At 38.3% G+C, this 22,178-nt stretch overlaps 2 pseudogenes; both read left to right on the top strand.

The window, feature by feature from the left end:
• Positions 1 to 4,473: 4,473 nt before the first annotated feature.
• LOC138847307 (nucleolar protein 56 pseudogene) lies at positions 4,474 to 8,597 on the top strand (annotated as a pseudogene).
• LOC138847342 (small nucleolar RNA SNORA51) lies at positions 7,252 to 7,369 on the top strand (annotated as a pseudogene).
• Positions 8,598 to 22,178: the final 13,581 nt, after the last annotated feature.

Below are 22,178 nucleotides of genomic sequence, written 5' to 3'. Positions count from 1 at the left end.
CATGGAAGGAGTGAGACAACTTAGAGAAATGTGAGCCACTTGATGACTTCAAAAAGAAAATCTGGACTAGAATGAGCAAATGCTTTCAGGGCTATGATTGACATGTATTTTGATATTGAGTAGTAGGGAATAATTTTGTAGAAGTAGTAGGGAATAGTGTTGTATTAGTGACAAAACAGTATACAGGAATATTGTGAAAAAGAAATATATATATGTGTGTATATATATATATATATTAAACAACTATGAAAAAAATAAATTTAACAGAACCTAAAAATATTTCAAGTATCTTAACATAATACATTTGAAGCCTCACACTGATATGAAGAAATGACTTTGTAAAAATTTCCAAAATCAAATGTAAATGTGTAGTTCCAAAAGAGTCCATGAAATATAACAAAATATCTGACCTGCAAAGGAGAATGATGACACTCATGCAAAATGATTCTATGCAATGTTGTGCATGAACAATGTATAAAACTGGAAAAAATTATGTAAAGTTGATTACATTACAAAGATAAAGTAAACCAAGTTTACAGCAGATATCTTGTTCTAACATTGACATGAGGTACACTATTAATGAAAAAAAAACTAAGGCAATAGTAATGAATTCAGAAACAGAAATGAAGTAATGTTATTGATGATATAAACAGATGATTGTGATTAACTGAAGTGTAATTTTAAAAATAAATTACCGGCCGGCGCCGTGGCTCAATAGGCTAATCCTCCACCTTGCGGCGTCGGCACACCGGGTTCTAGTCCCGGTTGGGGCACCGGATTCTGTCCAGTTGCCCCTCTTCCAGGCCAGCTCTCTGCTATGGCCAGGGAGTGCAGTGGAGGATGGCCCAGGTGCTTGGGCCCTGCACCCCATGGGAGACCAGGAAAAGCACCTGGCTCCTGGCTCCTGCCATCGGATCAGCGCGGTGCGCCGGCTGCAGCGGCGGCCATTGGAGGGTGAGCCAACGGCAAAGGAAGACCTTTCTCTCTCTCTCTCTCTCACTGTCCACTTTGCCTGTCAAAAAAAAAAAATTACCATATAGGGCATGATATATTACCTTTTGATTACTGTGAGTAGAAACTTGTAATTGGTTTTTATTTATAGTTTTTTAATTATATATTGGGTAAATTTGGCAAACAAAAAAGCGGTCTGCACCCTAATGTTTATTGCAGCACAATTCACAATAGCCAAGACCTGGAACAAACTAAATGCCCATCAATGGTAGACTGGATAAAGAAATTATGGGATATGTATTCTTTAGAATACTATACCGCAGTAAGAAACAACGAAATCCAGTCATTTGCAACAAAATGGAGGAATCTGGAACACATCATGCTGAGTGAAGTAAGCCAGTCCCAAAGGGACAAATACCATATGTTCTCCCTGATCGGTGACAACTGACTGAACACCAAAAAGGAAACCTCCTGAAGTGAAATGGACACTATGAGAAATGGTGACTTGATCAGCATAGTCCTGACTGCTAATGGACAACTTAATACATTATCCCTCATAGTATTTTTTTTTGTCTGTTCTACTTAATATGACTGGTTTAATTCTGTAACTATCATACAGTTATTCTTAAGTGTTGAAAATTAACTGAAATGTGATCCCTGTTAAACATAAGAGTGGGAATAAGAGAGGGAAGAGATGTATAATTTGGGGCATGCTCGGGCTGACTTGCCCCAATTGGTAGAGTTGGAAACATACCAGGGGATTCCAATTCAATCCCATCAAGGTGGCATGTGCCAATGCCATCTCACTATTCCAAGTGATCAATTTCAGTTCACAATTGATCATATTGAAAGGACTAAGAGTCAAAGGGAGCACATAAACAAGTCTAGTATCTGCTAACACTAACCGATAGAATAAATAAAGGGGAGAGTGATCCAACATGGGAAGTGAGATACTCAGCAGACTCATAGAATGGCAGATGTCCTAAATAGCACTCTGGCCTCAGAATCAGCCCTAAAGGCACTCGGATCTGGCTGAAAAGCCCATGAGAGTATTTCAGGCATGGAAAGCCAAGACACTCTGGCAAAAAGATCTCTGTGAGTGAGATCCCAGTGGAAAGAACAGGTCTTCAAAGAGGGAGGTGCCTTTCTCTGAAGGGAGGAGAGAACCTCCACTTTGACTATGACCTTGTCTAAACAAGATAAGAGTCGGAGAACTCAAGGGACTTCCATAGCCTTGGAAACTCATGACTGGTGCATAGGGAGATTACTGATGCCATAAACAGGAGTGTCAATTTGTAAAGTCAACAACAGGAGTCACTGTGCACTTACTCCTCATGTAGGATCTCTGTCCTTAATGTGCTGTACACTGAGGCTTAATGCTATAACGAGTACTCAAACAGTATATCTCACTTTGTGTTTCTATGGGGGTGCAAACGATTGAAATCTTTACTTAATGTACACTAAACTGATCTTCTGTAAAAAAAAAAAAAAAAAGAAAGAAATTATCAATTCCCAACTTGACTCTCACTGGGATTAAACATGACAATAGGTCTGATCTGATTTCATCATCATTTAAAAAAAAATCATCTATTATTTTTCACTTTATGTTTCTGTGTGGGAGCAAACTGTTGAAATCCTTACTTAAGGTATACTAAGCTGATCTTCTGTATATTAAGATAATCGAAAATGAATCTTGATGTGAATGGAAGGGGAGAGGGAGTGGGAAAGGGGAGGGTTGTGGGTGGGAGGGACGGTATGGGGGGGGAAGCCATTGTAACCCATGAGTCGTACTTTGGAAATTTATATTCATTAAATAAAAGATAAAAAAAAATATATATTGGGTAAATTAAAAAAAAAAAAACTCCTAAAATTGTATTTACAAAAGAGTACACAATTACAGGAATATAAATCCACACCAATTCTTTTTTTTAAAGATTTATTTTATTTATTTGAAATATAGAGTTACACAGAGAGGTAGAAAACAGAGACAGAGAGAGGTCTTCCATCTGCTGGTTCACTTTCTGGAACTTAATCTACAAATGTTGATGGCACTCAGGGATATGATGTTAAATTAAGTATACCATTGTGTATTATTCAGTAATTTCAATTATTAAATTTATAGGAAAAATATGGGCATAGAGAACTACATTTTGGACAATTTAAAAAATCTAAGATAGTTTAATTTTTAGTTCTTTAAATATTCACAAGAGTAAATATAAATTTCCTGGCAATGAGTATGATGACACAAGGGCTAGAAGATTCTGAAGAGCTATGAACATAATAACTACCAGGAAACCATACAAAATATAAACAGAGTTTATGATCTCAAAATGAAAAGTGAAAACATCATGTTTTCTCTGATGTGTAGTGGCTTAACATACAGAGTACAAAACACGTTTATTATAAATGAGAGAAACTGTCATGTTTGGATTTGATTATTATTTATAGTGCTTGTCTATACTCCTGGGAACACTTTTGACTTGTTGAACTCTTCATTTAATGTTGCATTAAGCTTATGAGTATAAAGTAAATAAAAATGTTATCACAAAAATTAGAAAAGAAAGGAAGAGGGAAGAAGATAAATATCACTATATCGTTAGAATTGTACCTTTGAATTACATGAAATCTGTTCTCTCTGCATTAATAAAAATAAATTATTAAAACATATAATCCATTTTTTGAGTGTAACCGGTTATTTTCTTCTGTCCTATGACTTGCCCGTTTTTTTCTCAAGAAAGTATTTTTATCATATTGTGCTCAACTTTATATGATATGTAAAATGCAACCAAGAAAGGGATATCAAAGAACTGTGCTTTTTCTTTGAACCAGACTGTATTTAGCTATTTTCCCATGCCATTAGCCAGGAGCTGGATCAGAAGTACAGCAGCTAGGACAGGAATCAGTCATCATTTGGGATGCTGTCATCATGGGCAGAAGATTTACCTGCTCTGCCACAATGCTGGCACCTCATGCACTCTTATTTGCATGTGGGCTTTTATGAAGTGTGTTCACATAAGTTTCCTTATTCATTGATTTGTCTTATTGTTGAGTTATAAACATAAATAGCTAATACTTTTTTATGTAATCAACAGTACTAAAATTCCAACAATGTACCTTATCACTCTCACTCTTCTCATTAGTAAAAATAAAATTTCAGCAATGATAACCCATGAAATCATACAGTAAAGGAAGACCAGAGACTGTTCCCAAACAATAAATTAATTCCAGATGTCATATTAGTTTGCTGTATCTGGTACTCTAAATGCATAGACCATATGCTAGACCATGAAGCAAGTCTCAGCAAATTCAAAAAACTGAAACAATATCATGCATCAACTCAGATGACAAAAGCTGGAATTCAACAAATCAGGAATCTCTACATCATATGGAAACACATGGAGACTGAACAACATACTTTTGAATTAACAGTGGGTCATAAAAGGAATCAATACAGCATATCAAAGTTTATGGGATGCAGCAAAAGCAACGTTAAGAGTGAAGTTTATAGCAATCAGTGCCTACATGAAGAAATTGGAAAGGTACCAAATAAATGAGCTATCAGTGCATCTCAATGACCTAGAAAAACAACAACAAATAAAACGTAAAATTAATAAGAGAAAAGAAATTATTAAAATTACAGGAGAAATAAAAAATGAAACCAGAAAAACAACACAAAAAATCTATGAAAAGAAGAGCTGCTTTTTGAAATATAAGCAAAATAGATCCACCATTGGAGCAATTAACCAAAAAAAAGAGGGAGAATACCAAATCAATAAAATCAGAGATGAGAAAGGATATGTAACAAAAGATACCACAGAAATAAGACTTATCAGGAATTATTACAAAGTTTTGATGAAATTATAGATTCAAAGAATGAAGTAGGTCATTGCATCCCAATAACAGGATGCAAAAAAAATCACCATGCTAAGGCAGATAATAATTAAACTACATAAACGCAGAAATAAAAGATAAATCTTAAAAGCACAGTAAAAGAAAAAGATGATATTTTTTAACAAAGGAGCAAATTGAAGGTTAAGGATACATTGTTGGGGTGCATACAATTTACATGACTCTGAGAAACATCCTTCAAGTATTGAATGAAAATAGAGTTCATGTAGTATTTTTTCATATGGGGAAAATATCTTTCGAAATCCAAAAACAAAAAGGATTTTCATGTTACAAGTATTTTATATGATTGAGATTAGCATGCATATATGAGAATTTGGTGTAAAATATTCCATTACATTTAAAAAGAATATTAAAATATTTCTAATCTCTTTAATCTAGCAACTTTAGATTATAATTGTAAAGGATTATGCAAATATCTAAAGGTATATGCACTTCAGAAAATTTATAAAATCTGAGGTTAGCTTACATTTGCTAAATTTTATAAAATGCAAAAATAAAGGAATTTGGTGAAAAATAATTATAATTACATAAACAGAAGTAGAATTCAATGAATATAAAACGCATTCCACCTACTAGAAAAATTCTGAGAACATATATCTAGAGCGACATTTTGGGAAATTTCAGTGAATAATAACTTTATAGTTGCAAAATTAAGAAAGTTTGAAACTGTATGACTTTAAAGTATATAAGATTAAACTTACCCTAAGAGTTCAGAAAGACTGTACATTAATGTTGCCAGCAAAACTTACAAAATATTGAGCGATCTGATGACCTCACAGTAAAAAAAAAAAAAATCAAGCAAGAATGTCACAGAACAAAGATTGACTTAAATGAGGATACTACAGACACACATAGCAGGGGGCGGTGCTGTGGCAAAACAGGTTAAGGCCTGGCCTGCAGTGCTGGATTCCTATAATGGTACCAGTTCATGTCCTGGCTGCTCTACTCCCAATGTATCTTAATGTGCCTGGGGAAGGCAGTGGAGGATGGCCCAAATCCTTGGGTTCCAGCACCTTTTATGAGAACCAGAAGAAGCTCCTGGCTCCTGGCTTTGGATCGACTCAGCTCCAGCCGCTGCAGCCATTTGGTGACTGAACAAGTGGATGAAAGACATATCTATTATATCTATTTCTCTCTCTCTCTCTCTTTCTCTCTCTCTGTCTTGCTCTCTCTGTAACTCTTTCAAATAAATAAAATAAATTTAAACAAAAAACCCGGTGCTGTGTCTCAATAGGCTAATCCTCCGCCTTGCGGCACCTACACACCAGGTTCTATTCCTGGTCGGGGTGCCAGATTCTGTCCCGGTTGCCCCTCTTCTAGGCCAGCTCTCTGCTGTGGCCAGGGAGTGCAGTGGAGGATGGCCCAAGTGCTTCGGCCCTGTACCCCATGGAAGAGAAGGAGAAGCACCTGGCTCCTGCCTTCGGATCAGCACGGTGCGCCAGCTGCAGCGCGCTGGCCGCTGTGGCCATTGGAGGGTGAACCAATGGCAAAGGAAGACCGTTCTCTCTGTCTCTCTCTCTCACTGTCCACTCTGCCTGTCAAAAAAATAAAAATAAAAAAATAAATAAAAAACCCACATATATCAATAACTTCAATCATAAAAGCAGAAAGGAGCTCACAATATAAAATAGATTGCTAATGCTGTAAGTAAAAGTAAATAACTTAGTAGGAGTAACAAGAAAATCACTAGAAGATATAAGGGAGTTTGGTGAAAAAGAATCCATTTCAATCAGGTTTAAAATTATTTGTAAATAGTGTCTTAAATCATGAAGAGATCATTCTACTTACAGTATATTATAAGAAAGTTGCCAGTGTTTAGAAATGCATAATGGAAAAAAATTTTTAAAAAATAACAATTTAAAAAAGAAAACAACAACAACAATAACAAAAATTAAATGCATAATGGAAAATTTCACACATCAATGGCTAAATTCCAGAAAGATAAAAATGATATGTGGAATCGAGTACACCATGGCAAGCACTCTGAAAAATTGTAGACATGAAACTTTCCAGAATTTACAGAACTTTGAGCAAGTTTGTGATACCACAATGAAAATGCAAACCAAGATTGCCACAGCTCATATTATCACCATTGGCTTACTATGATGTTTGTGAACAATACGGGGTATAACAATAGATGCAAAGGCAATGAAAAGAAATGTACATGTTATGGAATAATGTATGTTGTGATTACTCCAACAAGAAATGAATAATAATGTTGTGAAAAGCAGATAGAGAACTTTCTGTTGTACTTCATTGCAATTACATCTATATTGGAGAATATGAAAAAAATACCAAAAACATGATTGAAAAAAGATTTTGCCTTGTTCTACCATATACAAAGGCACAGATTTCCATATCTAGATTATGCTTAGAGACACATTAAAAATTAGCCTCCTGGTGCTAACCACAATCTGTTCTTACACTGACTGTATAGAAAGAGGAGGCAGAACAGGCTCTCCCTCAGGACTCATCTTGCCTGGGCTGTATTGTGAATGGGGGGACAAGGAGTTGAGAGGACTGGCATCTGGCTTGTCCCTGTTTCCTCCAGGCTGAGTGGGGGCCACGAGGGCTGAAGTAGGTGCTTTGTGGCTTTGCAGCAGCCGAGCCAGGGCAGGGCGGGACTGCATCTCTGCAGGGAGTGGTATGGCTATCACTTTTCTGAGGTGGTGAAGATCATCAATGACAAGGCCACATAATGCTGCCTTGCCCAGTTCATCAGAAACCAAAAGGAGTTGAATGAGGACAAGTTGGAAAAGCTGGAGGAGCTAACAATGGATGGTGCCAAGGCCAAGGCCATTCTGGATGCCTCACGGTCCTCCATGGGCATGGACATCTCTTCCATCGACTTGATCAATATCGAGAGCTTCTCCAGCCACATGGTGTCATTGTCTGAGTACCACCAGCTCCAGCTCCTACACACTTACCTGCGCTCCAAGATGAGCCAGGTGGCCCCCCAGTCTGTCAGCTCTCACTGGGGAAGCGAGTCCTGAAGACACGGGGTAACACACCCAAATACGGACTTATTTTGCACTCCACCTTCATTGGCTGAGCCACCTTGAAGGACAAAGGCTGCATCTCCTGATACCTGGCCAACAAATGCAGTATTGCCTCACAAATAGATTGCTTCTCTGAGGTACCCACAAGTGTATTTGGGGAGAAGCTTCTTGAACAAATTGAGAAGCAGCTGTCCTTCTATGAGACTGGGGAGATTCCACAGAAGAATCTGGATGTCATGAAGGAAGCCATGGATCAGGCAGAGGCGGCGGCTGTGGAGGAAGCTGGAGAAGCAGGAGAAGAAATGCTTGAAGAAGGAAAAGAAGGCCCTGGTGGCGCTCACCCTGGCATCTTCAGAGAACAGCAGCAGCACCCCGGAGAAGTGCGGGGAGGCGCAGGAGAAACCAAGAAAGAAGAAAAAGCAAAAGCCCCAGGAGGCTTCTCAGGAGAACGGGATAGAAGAGCCGTCTGTCTCTTCCTCCAACCCCAAGAAAAAGATATATTTTTCCAAAGGGGAGTTGGTTAGTGATCTGGAGGAGAGAGGGAGCGGCGTAAGCCCTCCCAAGAGGAAGACACTGTCGGCCCAGGAGGAAATGGCAAATGATGTGGAAGAGGTGGACACCAGGAAGGTCCCCCCAAAAAAGAGGAACTTCTCTGCCAAGCAGGAAGGAAGCAGAGGCCGCCACCAGCAAGAGCATTGCCAAGAGAAAAAGCTCCATAAAGCATCCCAGGAAGACTGACTAGCCTGGACATTCCCTGCACCTTCAGGGGTACCCTTACCTGCCCTGTGTCCTCACCCCAATAAAAAGATCACAAAATGCTAAAAAAACATTAAAAATTAAACTCAAAGTTAGTCACATGAACATCCAAAAAAGTAAATACAAAATGTTACCTAGAAAGGGTGAATAATTACAGTGGACTAACAATGTCTCTGAGAACCTGTACATGACAGTTTCCAGGAGACTTACAGAATTTTGAGATAGGTGATGACTTCACAATCAAAAAGTTAAGTACTCTGATCAAAGGTTAAGAGTACTAGGGTTGACTAAGGCTAAGATACTACAAATATGCACTGCTGATAGCTATAATTTCCAAGAAAAATATAAAGACTTAAAATGCATTCAGCTCTCATGAAAAACTAGTTATTACCTCAAAAATGGATAATTTTGTGGATGAAACATCACAAAAGGAGTAAATACAGGTGAAGTGGTTGAAAAGTAGATCATTACATTTCTATTAAAAATGTAAAAGAAAAAATTTCAGCAAACATAACAAAGATCATAGCAGCTCTTACCAAGTTAGAGTAAGGATACCTGGGGCAGTGCTGTGGTGCAGGGGGATTTACCCAGCATTTGGGATGACCTCATCTCATATGAGAGTGCCTGAGACTCAAGTCTCATCTATTCTCCACAGCTGACCCAGGGCCCTGCTTATGTACACTGGAAGAAGTGACAATGGCCTGTGTTCCCAGTGACCTCCTTGTTAAATTTAATGAAACCAAGTTCCTAACATTCTGCATGGTGGCATCTTGCATTTATGGAGTCACTTTCCTGCCTGTGCATCACAGGACCAATGGAAATGTCAGGCTGACTCTGCAGGTATTTCCATCTTGGCCTCCACTGCAGGGCTACTGGGCTACATTTTCTCCATAAGTGCTACCTTATTTTGGTAAAGGAAGTTAGAAATTCACTGCATGTGTTCTAGAATAAAGCACATTTGAAAAAGAATAAGCCTTAACATATAACTTGTCTATTTGCTAAAATACTGGGCCTGAAGACCAAGCTACACTATTTTCACACTCATATATTGCAATATGGCATTTATTTCAAGGTACAAATGGCATTTCTTCCTCTAAAGCTGTTGGAGACACACTCAAACCTGTACCTGTATTTATCAGTACTCCATTTCCTTTAGATTTTTGTGTTCCTCTGATTAGGACTTCAATTAGCCTGCTACTTATGCTTAATTGCACTTGCCCTTTTCTCTTCCTTCCTTTCCACTAGGACTTTCCAATTATTTTGCTAATTTTTAAAACACACGAAATCCTCACATAAAACATTCTATTTGAACACTGAATACATTTCAATGACATCTTTTCCTTCTTGAAGAAGCTTCATATTTTTAATATGGTGAATGTTGTATGTTTTGATAGGTTGCACTGTTTTTCTTTGAATGCTAAATTTAGAAATATTCTTGAGGCTAATGTTGCAAATTTTTTTTTTCATGTGGCCATTATGTCTGTCTTGTTATATACTTCACAAATACTCTTCAATTTGGGATAGCAGGTTTTAAATTTATAGATTAATTTTAAGGATAATTGATAAATGTGCCACAGTGAGTTGTCCAATTCATGGTTGGATATATCTTTCCAATTACACTCTTATCATCTTTTCTCAATATTACAAATATGTATTTTATTTTATATATTATATATACATATATCATATATATATATATATATATATATATGCCATGTGCTGTTATTTTCATGGGCTGAAATCACTTTGTGATATTTTTCTGCAATACTGGGGATTTTTAACAAATATGCTTAAGAAGAGGGATTTTTAAATATCCTTTTTTACAGAGACAGTCTTTGTTGATTGAGCATCTCTCTCCCTGATCTTGTTAGCAATGCTGTTTTGAGCCAGGTCAGCAAGTTAACCTGCACAAGTTTGCTAATACAGGATTGTTGATGTTTCCAAAACAAAAATAATGTGAATAAGTTTTCCATAATTTTTCAAATCTTCCACATATATCAAAACATGTTGCATGCCTTGAATATACCCAAGTTTTGTCACTCATATCCAACAATCTTGAAAAAATTAAAACAAACAAAAAGAACTAGGCTCTCATATCAAAATAAAAATTCAAAGTAACTCAGTAGACATATCTTTAGGTTGGGAAGGTTTTTATGGAACAGAATAATTTTTAAAATACTCATAATTTTGAGCAGACAAAATTCCTATATTGAAAGTACAAATGCAGGCTATCAAGGGGCAGTGTAAGGGCTAAGATGATAACCAAGTGTCAAATTACAAGGCACTTGTGACCTCTAAAACCTGAACAAAATCCCCAAGTGAAACAGAATATTTGTTTTTGCCTTACCCACTCTAGGTGACTATGTTATTGGAAACAGAAAGTGGAGAGACCCCTAGAAACAGCTGTGCTGAGAGACCAGCATCCTGGAAGATCTTGCTGCCCACATATTTAGAAAACTGGAGGGAATCAGGTCCTGGCAGGGAAGGATGGAGGAGCCCAGGGCAGCACAAACTACAGCTGTACTTAGAGGATCCAAAGAACTCTACTAAGAGACTATTGGAACTCATAGAGGAGTTTGGCAAAGTGGCAGGATATAAAATCAATGCACAAAAATCAACAGCCTTTGTATATACAAGCAATGCCATGACTGAGAAAGAACTGCTAAGATCAATCCCATTCACAATAGCTACAAAAACAATCAAATACCTTGGAATAAACTTAACCAAGGACGTTAAAGATCTCTACGATGAAAATTACAAAACCTTAAAGAAAGAAATAGAAGAGGATACCAAAAAATGGAAAAATCTTCCATGCTCATGGATTGGAAGAATCAACATCATCAAAATGTCCATTCTCCCAAAAGCAATTTATAGATTCAATGCAATCCCAATCAAGATACCAAAGACATTCTTTTCAGATCTAGAAAAAATGATGCTGAAATTCATATGGAGGCACAAGAGACCTCGAATAGCTAAAGCAATCTTGTACAACAAAAACAAAGCCGGAGGCATCACAATACCAGACTTCAGGACATACTACAGGGCAGTTGTAATCAAAACAGCATGGTACTGGTACAGAAACAGATGGATAGACCAATGGAACAGAATTGAAACACCAGAAATCAATCCAAACATCTACAGCCAACTTATATTTGATCAAGGATCTAAAACTAATTCCTGGAGCAAGGACAGTCTATTCAATAAATGGTGCTGGGAAAACTGGATTTCCACGTGCAGAAGCATGAAGCAAGACCCCTACCTTACACCTTACACAAAAATCCACTCAACGTGGATTAAAGACCTAAATCTACGTCCTGACACCATGAAGTTATTAGAGAACATTGGAGAAACACTTCAAGATATTGGCACAGGCAAAGAATTTCTGGAAAAGACCCGGGAGGAACAGACAGTCAAAGCCAAAATCAACTATTGGGATTGCATCAAATTGAGAAGTTTCTGTACTGCAAAAGAAACAGTCAGGAGAGTGAAGAGACAACCGACAGAATGGGAAAAAATATTTGCAAACTATGCAACAGATAAAGGGTTAATAACCAGAATCTACAAAGAGATCAAGAAATTCCACAAAAACAAAACCAACAACCCACTTAAGAGATGGGCCAAGGACCTCAATAGACATTTTTCAAAAGAGGAAATCCAAATGGCCAACAGGCACATGAAAAAATGTTCAAGGTCACTAGCAATCAGGGAAATGCAAATCAAAAGCACAATGAGGTTTCACCTCACCCCGGTTAGAATGGCTCACATACAGAAATCTACCAACAACAGATGCTGGCGAGGATGTGGGGAAAAAGGGACACTAACCCACTGTTGGTGGGAATGCAAACTGGTCAAGCCACTATGGAAATCAGTCTGGAGATTCCTCAGAAACCTGAATATAACCCTACCGTTCGACCCAGCCATCCCACTCCTTGGAATTTACCCAAAGGAGTTTAAATTGATAAACAAAAAAGCGGTCTGCACCCTAATGTTTATTGCAGCACAATTCACAATAGCCAAGACCTGGAACCAACCTAAATGCCCATCAACGGTAGACTGGATAAAGAAATTATGGGATATGTATTCTTTAGAGTACTATACCGCAGTAAGAAACAACGAAATCCAGTCATTTGCAACAAAATGGAGGAATCTGGAACACATCATGCTGAGTGAAGTAAGCCAGTCCCAAAGGGACAAATACCATATGTTCTCCCTGATCGGTGACAACTGACTGAACACCAAAAAGGAAACCTCCTGAAGTGAAATGGACACTATGAGAAATGGTGACTTGATCAGCATAGCCCTGACTGCTGATGGACAACTTAATACATTATCCCTCATAGTATTTTTTTTTTGTCTGTTCTACTTGATATGACTGGTTTAATTCTGTAATTATCACACAGTTATTCTTGAGTGTTGAAAATTAACTGAAATGTGATCCCTGTTGAACGTAAGAGTGGGAATAAGAGAGGGAAGAGATGTGTAATTTGGGGCATGCTCGGGCTGACTTGCCCCAATTGGTAGAGTTGGAAACATACCAGGGGATTCCAATTCAATCCCATCAAGGTGGCATGTGCCAATGCCATCTCTCTATTCCAGGTGATCAATTTCAGTTCACAATTGATCATAATGAAAGGACTGAGAGTCAAGGGGAGCACATGGGCAAGTCTAGCATCTGCTGACACCAACCGATAGAATGGATAAAGGGGACAGTGGTCCAGCATGGGAAGTGAGATGCTCAGCAGACTCATAGAATGGCGGATGTCCTAAATAGCACTCTGGCCTCAGAATCAGCCCTAAAGGCACTCGGATCTGGCTGAAAAGCCCATGAGAGTATTTCAGGCATGGAAAGCCAAGACACTCTGGCAAAAAGATCTCTGTGAGTGAGATCCCAGTGGAAAGAACAGGTCTTCAAAGAGGGAGGTGCCTTTCTCTGAAGAGAGGAGAGAACCTCCACTTTGACTATGACCTTGTCTAAACAAGATAAGAGTCAGAGAACTCAGGGGGCTTCCATAGCCTTGGAAACTCATAACTGGTGCATAGGGAGATTACTGATGCCATAAACAGGAGTGTCAATTTGTGAAGTCAACGGCAGGAGTCACTGTGCACTTACTCCTCATGTAGGATCTCTGTCCTTAATGTGCTGTACACTGAGGCTTAATGCTATAACGAGTACTCAAACAGTATATTTCACTTTGTGTTTCTATGGGGGTGCAAACGATTGAAATCTTTACTCAATGTACACTAAACTGATCTTCTGTAAAAAAAAAAAAAAAAAGAAATTATCAATTCCCAACTTGACTCTCACTGGGATTAAACATGACAATAGGTCTGATCTGATTTCATCATCATTTAAAAAAAAATCATCTATTATTTTTCACTTTATGTTTCTGTGTGGGAACAAACTGTTGAAATCCTTACTTAAGGTATACTAAGCTGATCTTCTGTATATTAAGATAATCGAAAATGAATCTTGATGTGAATGGAAGGGGAGAGGGAGTGGGAAAGGGGAGGGTTGTGGGTGGGAGGGACGGTATGGGGGGGAAGCCATTGTAACACATGAGTCGTACTTTGGAAATTTATATTCATTAAATAAAAGATAAAAAAAAAAAAGAAAAAAAAAGATAAAAAAAAAAAAAAGGTGTTCTACAGGAAAAATTCTGTCAACACTGAAAAGGTATCAGGACCTCAAACTTGAACCTCTTGAAAATGTAATGGCTGATTCAGATGTTATAATCATTACATCTCAGTCACAGAACCTGAACTGTAAAGTTTTTAACTGTTACAAAGTAACTCTGGCTCTTAAAACAGCCATCTTTTCTCTTGTGAATAAAAAAAATGCTAGAAAAAAAAAAAAAAAAAAAAAAAGAAAAGAAAACTGGGGGGAATCAGGTCCCGGCAGGGAAGGAAGGAGGAGCCCAGGGCCGCACAAACTACAGCTCCCGTCCCACACGCACCCCACACACGGAGCCCACATTCTCCCTAATGACCACACCGTGCCCACTGCACAGTCGGGGAGACGCGGGGCTGCTGCCACAAAGCTGCCCAGGGAAGGCTCTGGGCTGAGAAGTCGCTGAGAGCAGGGAAGGGGCAGGGCGTCGGGGGTCCCGGGTGCCAGTCCAGACCCCGACCCCCGGGTCTGAGGGGACCAAGGGAAGCACTGGGCCAGCGGCAATATGGCGCCACAGATTCGGAGACGAGCTCTGGGAGGCCCGCGTCCTGCCAGCTTCTCAGCAGCTTCCACGGCTGCTTTACGCCTCTCCCGACACCTGGGCGCACACACTCACCACGTCGCGGTTTTCAGCTCCAGGTGTCCAGCGTCCCCCGGTGAGGAAGGTGGAGGCCACGCAGCCCGACTCGCTTCGGGAGCATCAGGGCAGCGGAGCCATCTCCTAGCACCTCGCTCCTGCCCAGAACTGTAAGATGATTGTGACGTCAAGACCCCGCGTGATGACGTGACGTGGACGTCGTCGTGCCTGATTGGACAGCGTGCATGGCCATGAGCGCACACAACGTCATAAAGGACACAGACCATCAACATCCTGCACAGCAATGGGCCCCTGACTTCAGGTTGTGCTGGGTGGGAGAGCATGAGGCGAGGTCTGGCTGCAGGTCGGACTCCACCTCCCCAGGCGGGAGGCCTCTCCCCTCTGCTCCTGCACCCGCCGGGTCCCTCCTGTGGCCCTGTCCTCCCTGATGGGTCCCTGCTGGAGCTCTCGGTTCAGTAACTGCTTCAGTGAGTCACAGTTCTGTGCGTCGGTCTCTGGGCTTCATTTTCTTCGTATTGAAAATTAGTGCATGATTTTCAACAAAGTTGTGGAAAATGTAATTTGAAAGGTAAGTTGATTTTCATGCAAAAATATTTTGAAATCTAAATCTATATTTTTTTTTTCATAATACACATTCTCCATGCATTTCTGAAGGCTCACTACAGTCATCCAAGTGTTCAGTGAAACACCAGAATGCATTCCTCCCCTCTAAATTACTTTTGTACATTAACCAACTTCCCTCCACCCCATCCCAATCCCAGCCTCTGGGGACCATTATTCTGTTCTCTATGTCTACAAGATTGTTTTAGACACCATTTAATGAGTGAGATCATGCAGTTTTGTCTTTCTGTGCCTGGCTTGTTTCATGTTACATAATATTCTCAAGGCTTATCCATGTTTCAGAAATAGTAGAAGTGAATAGCATTCCATTGGACATATACAATATATGTTGGGTCTTTTGTGTTACTTTTTAATATTGATTTGAAGAATGCTGAAAGACATCGCATGATTCAATCCTTTTATTCCCTTTTCTCCTGTCAGTATTTGTTTTCTGCTCTGCCTATTGACCCTTAGTATTTTCTATTGTTTTTTGCTGGTTCATGGTATATCTAGTGGATTTTAAAAATATTGATCCTTCCAGTAATCTGGTTAAATTCATTATCAGTTGTATTTGTTTTTAGATTGTGTTGCTTCTCTCTGAATATCTCCAATATATTGACATTTTATTGCTTAGAAATCTTTACACCATTCTTTTTCTTTTTGCTCTCCCTTCCCCCACTACTGCTCCAATAAGAAGTTGAAGATAGTGGAGGTGGCCTGGACAAGACTTACTTCCAGGCAGGGAAAAAGCTGTCAATGATCCTGTATGTATTCTGTTGTTTGTTGTAAGATCCTTTTTAAACAATCCTGATCAGAATAAGGAAGCCACTTCTTTTTAAATATACTGCTATCAGTTTTTTTAAATCTCTTTTTTTTAACTTTTATTTAATGAATATAAATTTCCAAAGAACAGCTTCTGGATTACAATGGCTTCCCCCACACCATAACTTCCCTCCCACCCCCAGCCCTCCCCTTTCCCTCTCCCTCCCCCCTCAAACACTTTTCAACATTCAATCTAAATGGTCATATGATTTTCTTCTTGAATTTTTTACTTACCTGGAAAATTTCAATAGATTGTTTAAAAATGTTAACCACCTCTCGCATTTTTTCTTGCATTTCACTTGCTATTAATTATATTTTTATATTTTATATGTCATTTAATCTATTATATGAATATTAAGGATATATATATCTGTTTATGAAAGTGAGGCTTATACTTAATTCATATTTAGTTCTAGTGGGGTCAACTTGTATCATCAAAAATGTAATGCTGTTTCCAAAAGAAATTTGAAAATATTCTTTGCTTATTTCCACCTTGCTACATCTGGGAAACATAGATGTGTTAGGAATATTTTATATTTCTTTTTTTCCCAAAGATTTATTTTTTTTAAAGTAGGAACTACTGAGAAGCAGAGGCAGACAGAGAGAGAGAGACAGAGAGAGACAGAAAGAGGGAGGGAGTAATCTCCATCTGCTGGGTTACTCCCCAAATGGACATGAGGATCCAGAGTCAGGCTGATAAAGACCGGAGCCAGATGCTTTCTCCAGGTCCCCCATGCTTGTGCAGAAACCCAAGCACTTGGGCCATCTTCTACTGTTTTCCCAGGCCATTAGCAGAGAGCTAGATTCTGTATGTAGCTATTGTGAATGGATTTATCTTAGAAGTTCTTCTCAGCTATGCCATTATCTGTGTATACAGAGCCTATTGATTTTTTGGTATTGACTTTATATCCTGCTACTTTACCATGCTCTTCTAAAAATTACAATAGCCTTCTGGTGGAGTCTTTTGGATCCCCTATGTATAGAACTATGTCAGCTGCAAATAGGGCTAGTTTGACTTCTTCCTTCCAAATTTGTATCCTCTTGATTTCTTTTTCTTGGCTCTGGCTAAAACTTCCAGTATTATATTGAATAGCCATGTTGAAAATGGACCTCCCTATGTATTACTGGATCTCAATGGGAATGCTTCCAACTTTTCCCATTCATTTTGATGCTGCCCGTGGGATTGTCATAAACTGACTTGATTGTGTTGAGGATTATTCCTTCTATACCCAATTTGCTATGAGTTTTCATCATAAAAGGGTGTTGTATTTTAGCAAGTGCTTTCTCTGCATCTATGGAGATAATCATATGGGTTTTCTCCTGCAGTTTGTTAATGTGGTGTATCACATTGATAGATTTGCAAATGTTGAACCAACCCTGCATACCAAGGATAAATCCCACTTGGTCTGGGGGTATGATCTTTCTGATGTGTTGTTGAATTCTATTGGACAGAATTTTATTAAGGATTTTAGCACCTATGTTCATCGGAGAAAGTGGTCTGGAATTCTCTTTTCTGTTGCATCTTTTTCAGGTTTAGGAATTAAGGTGATGCTGGCTTCAGAGGAAGAATTTGGAAGGATTCTCTTTCACTTGTTTTGAATATTTTGAGAAGAATTGGAGTTAGCTTTTCTTCAAATGTATGGTAGAATTCAGCTGTGTATCCATCCGGTCCTGGGCTTTTCTTTCTTGAAAGGACCTTTATTACTGATTCAATTTCTGCCTCAGTTATGGGTCTGTTTAGATTTTCTAGGTTCAATTTAGGTAGGTTTTATTTGTCCAGGAATCTATCCATTTTTGGTAGATTTCCCAGTTTGTTGGCATACAATTCTTTGTAGTAATTTCTGATGACTCTTTTTATTTCTGTGGTGTCTGTTGTTACATTCCCTTTTACATATCAGATTTTATTGATTTGGGTCTTTTCTCTCCTTTTGTTAATTAGTTGGGCCAATGGTGTGTCAATTTTGTTTATGTTTTCAAAAAACCAGCTCTTCATTTTGCTGATCTTTTGTATTTTTTGGATTCAATTTTGAATAATTTCTCTTCTCAAACTCATTTTGTGTTTGGTTTGATTTAGTTTTTCTAGATCCTTGAGATGCAGTGATAGCTCATTTTTTGGTGCCTTTCCAGTTTCCTTTTTTTTAACTTTTATTTAATGAATATAAATTTCCAAAGTACAGCTTATGGATTATAATGGCTTCCCCCCCATAACGTCCCTCCCACCCGCAACCCTCCCCTCTCCCACTCCCTCTCCCCTTCCATTCACATCAAGATTCATTTTCGATTCTCTTTATATACAGAAGATCAGTTTAGCATACATTAAGTAAAGATTTCAACAGTTTGCTCCCACACAGAAACATAAAGTGAAAAATAATAGATGATTTTTTAAATGATGCTGAAATCAGATCAGACCTATTGTCATGTTTAATCCCAGTGAGAATCAAGTTGGGAATTGATAATTTCTTTTTTTTTTTTTTTTACAGATCAGTTTAGTATACATTAAGTAAAGCTTTCAGCAGTTTGCACCCCCATAGAAACACAAAGTGAAATACACTGTTTGAGTACTCGTTATAGCATTAAGTCTCAATGTACAGCACATTAAGGACAGAGATCCTACATGAGGAGTAAGTGCACAGTGACTCCTGTTGTTGACTTTACAAATTGACACTCCTGTTTATGGCCTCAATAATCTCCCTATGCACCAGTCATGAGTTTCCAAGGCTATGGAAGCCCCTTGAGTTCTCCGACTCTTATCTTGTTTAGACAAGGTCATAGTCAAAGTGGAGGTTCTCTCCTCCCTTCAGAGAAAGGTACCTCCTTCTTTGAAGACCTGTTCTTTCCACTGGGATCTCACTCACAGAGATCTTTCATTCAATTTTTTTTTTTTTTTTTGCCTGAGTGTTTTGGCTTTCCATGCCTGAAATACTCTCATGGGCTTTTCAGCCAGATCCAATTTCTTGATGTAGGCACCTACTGCTACAAATTTTCCTTTTAACACTGCTTTTGTTGTATCTCATAAGTTTTGAAAATGGGATATGTACTCTATTGAATACTACACAGCAGTAAAAAAAAAAAAGAATGAAATCCAGCCATTTGCAACAAAATGGAGGAATCTGGAAAACATCATGCTGAGTGCAATATGGCAGTCACAAAGGGACAATTACGATATGTTCTCCCTGATCTGTGACAATAACTGAGCACCTAAAAGGAAAGCTGTTGAAGTGAAATGGACACTATGAGAAACAATGACTTGATCAGCCTTTGTCCTGATTGTCAAGGAACAACTTATTATTTTATTCCTTTTGGGTTTTTTTGTTCTACTTAACAACACGGGTTGAACTCTTTAATTAACACACAAATGTGCCATGGGATTCCAAATCCATTTCAATAAGGTGGCATGTACCAATGCCATCTTACTAGTAAAAGTGATCAGTTTAATTTCATAATTGATCATAAAGATAGGACTAAATGTCAAAGGCATCACATAAACAAGACTAGAGTCTGCTAATACTAACTGATAAAATTATAAAGGAGAGAACGATCCAACATGGGAAGCAGGATACACACAGACTCATAAAATGGCAGATGCTCTAAACAGCACTCTGGCTTCAGAATCAGCTCTTAAGGCATTAAGATCCAGCAAAGAGCCCATGAGAGTATCTCAGGCAATGGGAGACCAAGACACTGTGGCAAAAATAAATGACCTAAATGAAAGATCTCTGTGAGATCCCAGAGGATAATATGGTCCATCAAAGAGGGGAGGTACCTTTCTCTGAAGGGAGGAAAGAACTTCCACTTTGATTATGACCGTGTGTAAATAAAATCAGAGTTTGCGAACTCAAAGACTTCCATAGCCTTGGCAGCTCATGACAAGAGCCTTTGGTGATTACTGATGTCATAAATAAGACTGTCAATTGTTAAATCAGTAAGAGGAGTCACTGTACACTTACTCCATGTAGGTTCTCTGTCCTTAATGTGTTGTACTATGTGAATTAATGGTAAGACTACTACTCAAATATTATTCTTTGTTTGTCTGTTTGGGTGCAGTCTGTAGAAATCTTTACTTAGTATATACTAAGTTGATCTCTGTATAAAGAGATAATTAAAAATGAATCTTGATGAAGAATGGGATGGGAGAGGAAGTGGGAGATGGGATGGTTTTGCCTGGGAGGGAGGTTATGGGGAGAAAGCCAGTATAGTACAAAAGTTGTAATTTGGACATTTTTATTTATTGAAGTTAAAAAAAAAACAAAAACAAAGGAAAAAAGTATACCACTGTGTATTATTCCATAGTTTCAGTTATTAAATTTATAGGAAAAATATGGGTACATAGAACTACATTTTGGACTGTTTGAAAAAAATCTAAAATAGTTTTATTTTTTGTTCTGTAAATATTCACAAGGGTAAGTATAGACTTCCTTTCATTTAATATGATAACATTAGGGCCTAGAAGATTCTGAAGAGCTATGAACTTTGAAAACCTATGTACTTTGGAAATTTATATTTATTAATTAAAAGTTTTTTTTTTTTTTTTTAAGTCTGCTTAAGTCTAACTGAAGATCCTCTGAATGTAATCTGGAGTTTCTCCTGCACATTTTAGAATCTTCTCTTTATATTTCACTATGTTGAATTTGTTTACAATGTGTCATGGTGAGGCTCTTTTCTGGTCATGGCTATTGGGAGTTATGTGTGCTTCTAGTACTTGGATGTCCCTTTCTTTCTCCAAACCCTCAAAGTTTTCTGTTAGTATTTCCCTAAAAAATGCCTTCTAATGTTTTCTCTCTCTCCATGCCTTCAGGAACTCTTAGAAATTGAATTTTTTTTAGTATCCTGTAGATTCCCAATGGTGTTATTTAGTGTTCTAATTTCTACTTCTTGCTTTTGGTTTGACTGTGTACTTTGCTATACTTTGTCTTCTGCCCAGCAGGCTCTGTCATTTATTCTGGTTAAGGGTATGCCTACGGTGACAAACCCAGGTTTGGTTTGATAAATCTTCTCTCTCTTTTGTTTTCAATTAGAAGGGAAGTATAATCTGTTAAGCTGAGCTCTTCTCCTCAAAGGAGAACAGTGCCTGAGTGCTAGCCCCAGTGGGTATAATATTCATCAGCTCTGTTCCAAGGACCACAGAATGGATCTGTGCTGTCTTCAGTGTAAGTTGATTCCCCAGCAATGTCTCTCAGCAGGTACCAGGAGTGGCCATTGGAGGGTGAACCAATGGAAAAGGAAGACCTTTCTCTCTCTCACTGTCCACAATGCCTGTCAAAAAAAATTAAAAAACACACTCTTTTATGATGAAAATCTTATGCAAATTGGATATAAAAGGAACATTCCTCGACATAAGACATAATCTAAGTATTGTTTTTAACTTTAACTTTTTTTTAACTTTGGAAATATAAATTTCCAAAGTACAGCTTATGGATTACAATGGCTTCCCCCCCATAACGTCCCTCCCACCCGCAACCCTCCCCTCTCCCACTCCCTCTCCCCTTCCATTCACATCAAGATTCATTTTCGATTCTCTTTATATACAGAAGATCAGTTTAGCATACATTACGTAAAGATTTCAACAGTTTGCTCCCACACAGAAACATAAAGTGAAAAATAATAGATGATTTTTTAAATGATGCTGAAATCAGATCAGACCTATTGTCATGTTTAATCCCAGTGAGAATCAAGTTGGGAATTGATAATTTCTTCTTCTTCTTCTTCTTTTTTTTTTTTTTACAGAAGATCAGTTTAGTATACATTAAGTAAAGCTTTCAGCAGTTTGCACCCCCATAGAAACACAAAGTGAAATATACTGTTTGAGTACTCGTTATAGCATTAAGTCTCAATGAACAGCACATTAAGGACAGAGATCCTACATGAGGAGTAAGTG

This window comes from Oryctolagus cuniculus, chromosome 20 (genome assembly GCF_964237555.1).
Source record: "Oryctolagus cuniculus chromosome 20, mOryCun1.1, whole genome shotgun sequence".
Taxonomy (NCBI): domain Eukaryota; kingdom Metazoa; phylum Chordata; class Mammalia; order Lagomorpha; family Leporidae; genus Oryctolagus; species Oryctolagus cuniculus.
This window is presented reverse-complemented; position numbering and strand designations above follow the sequence as displayed.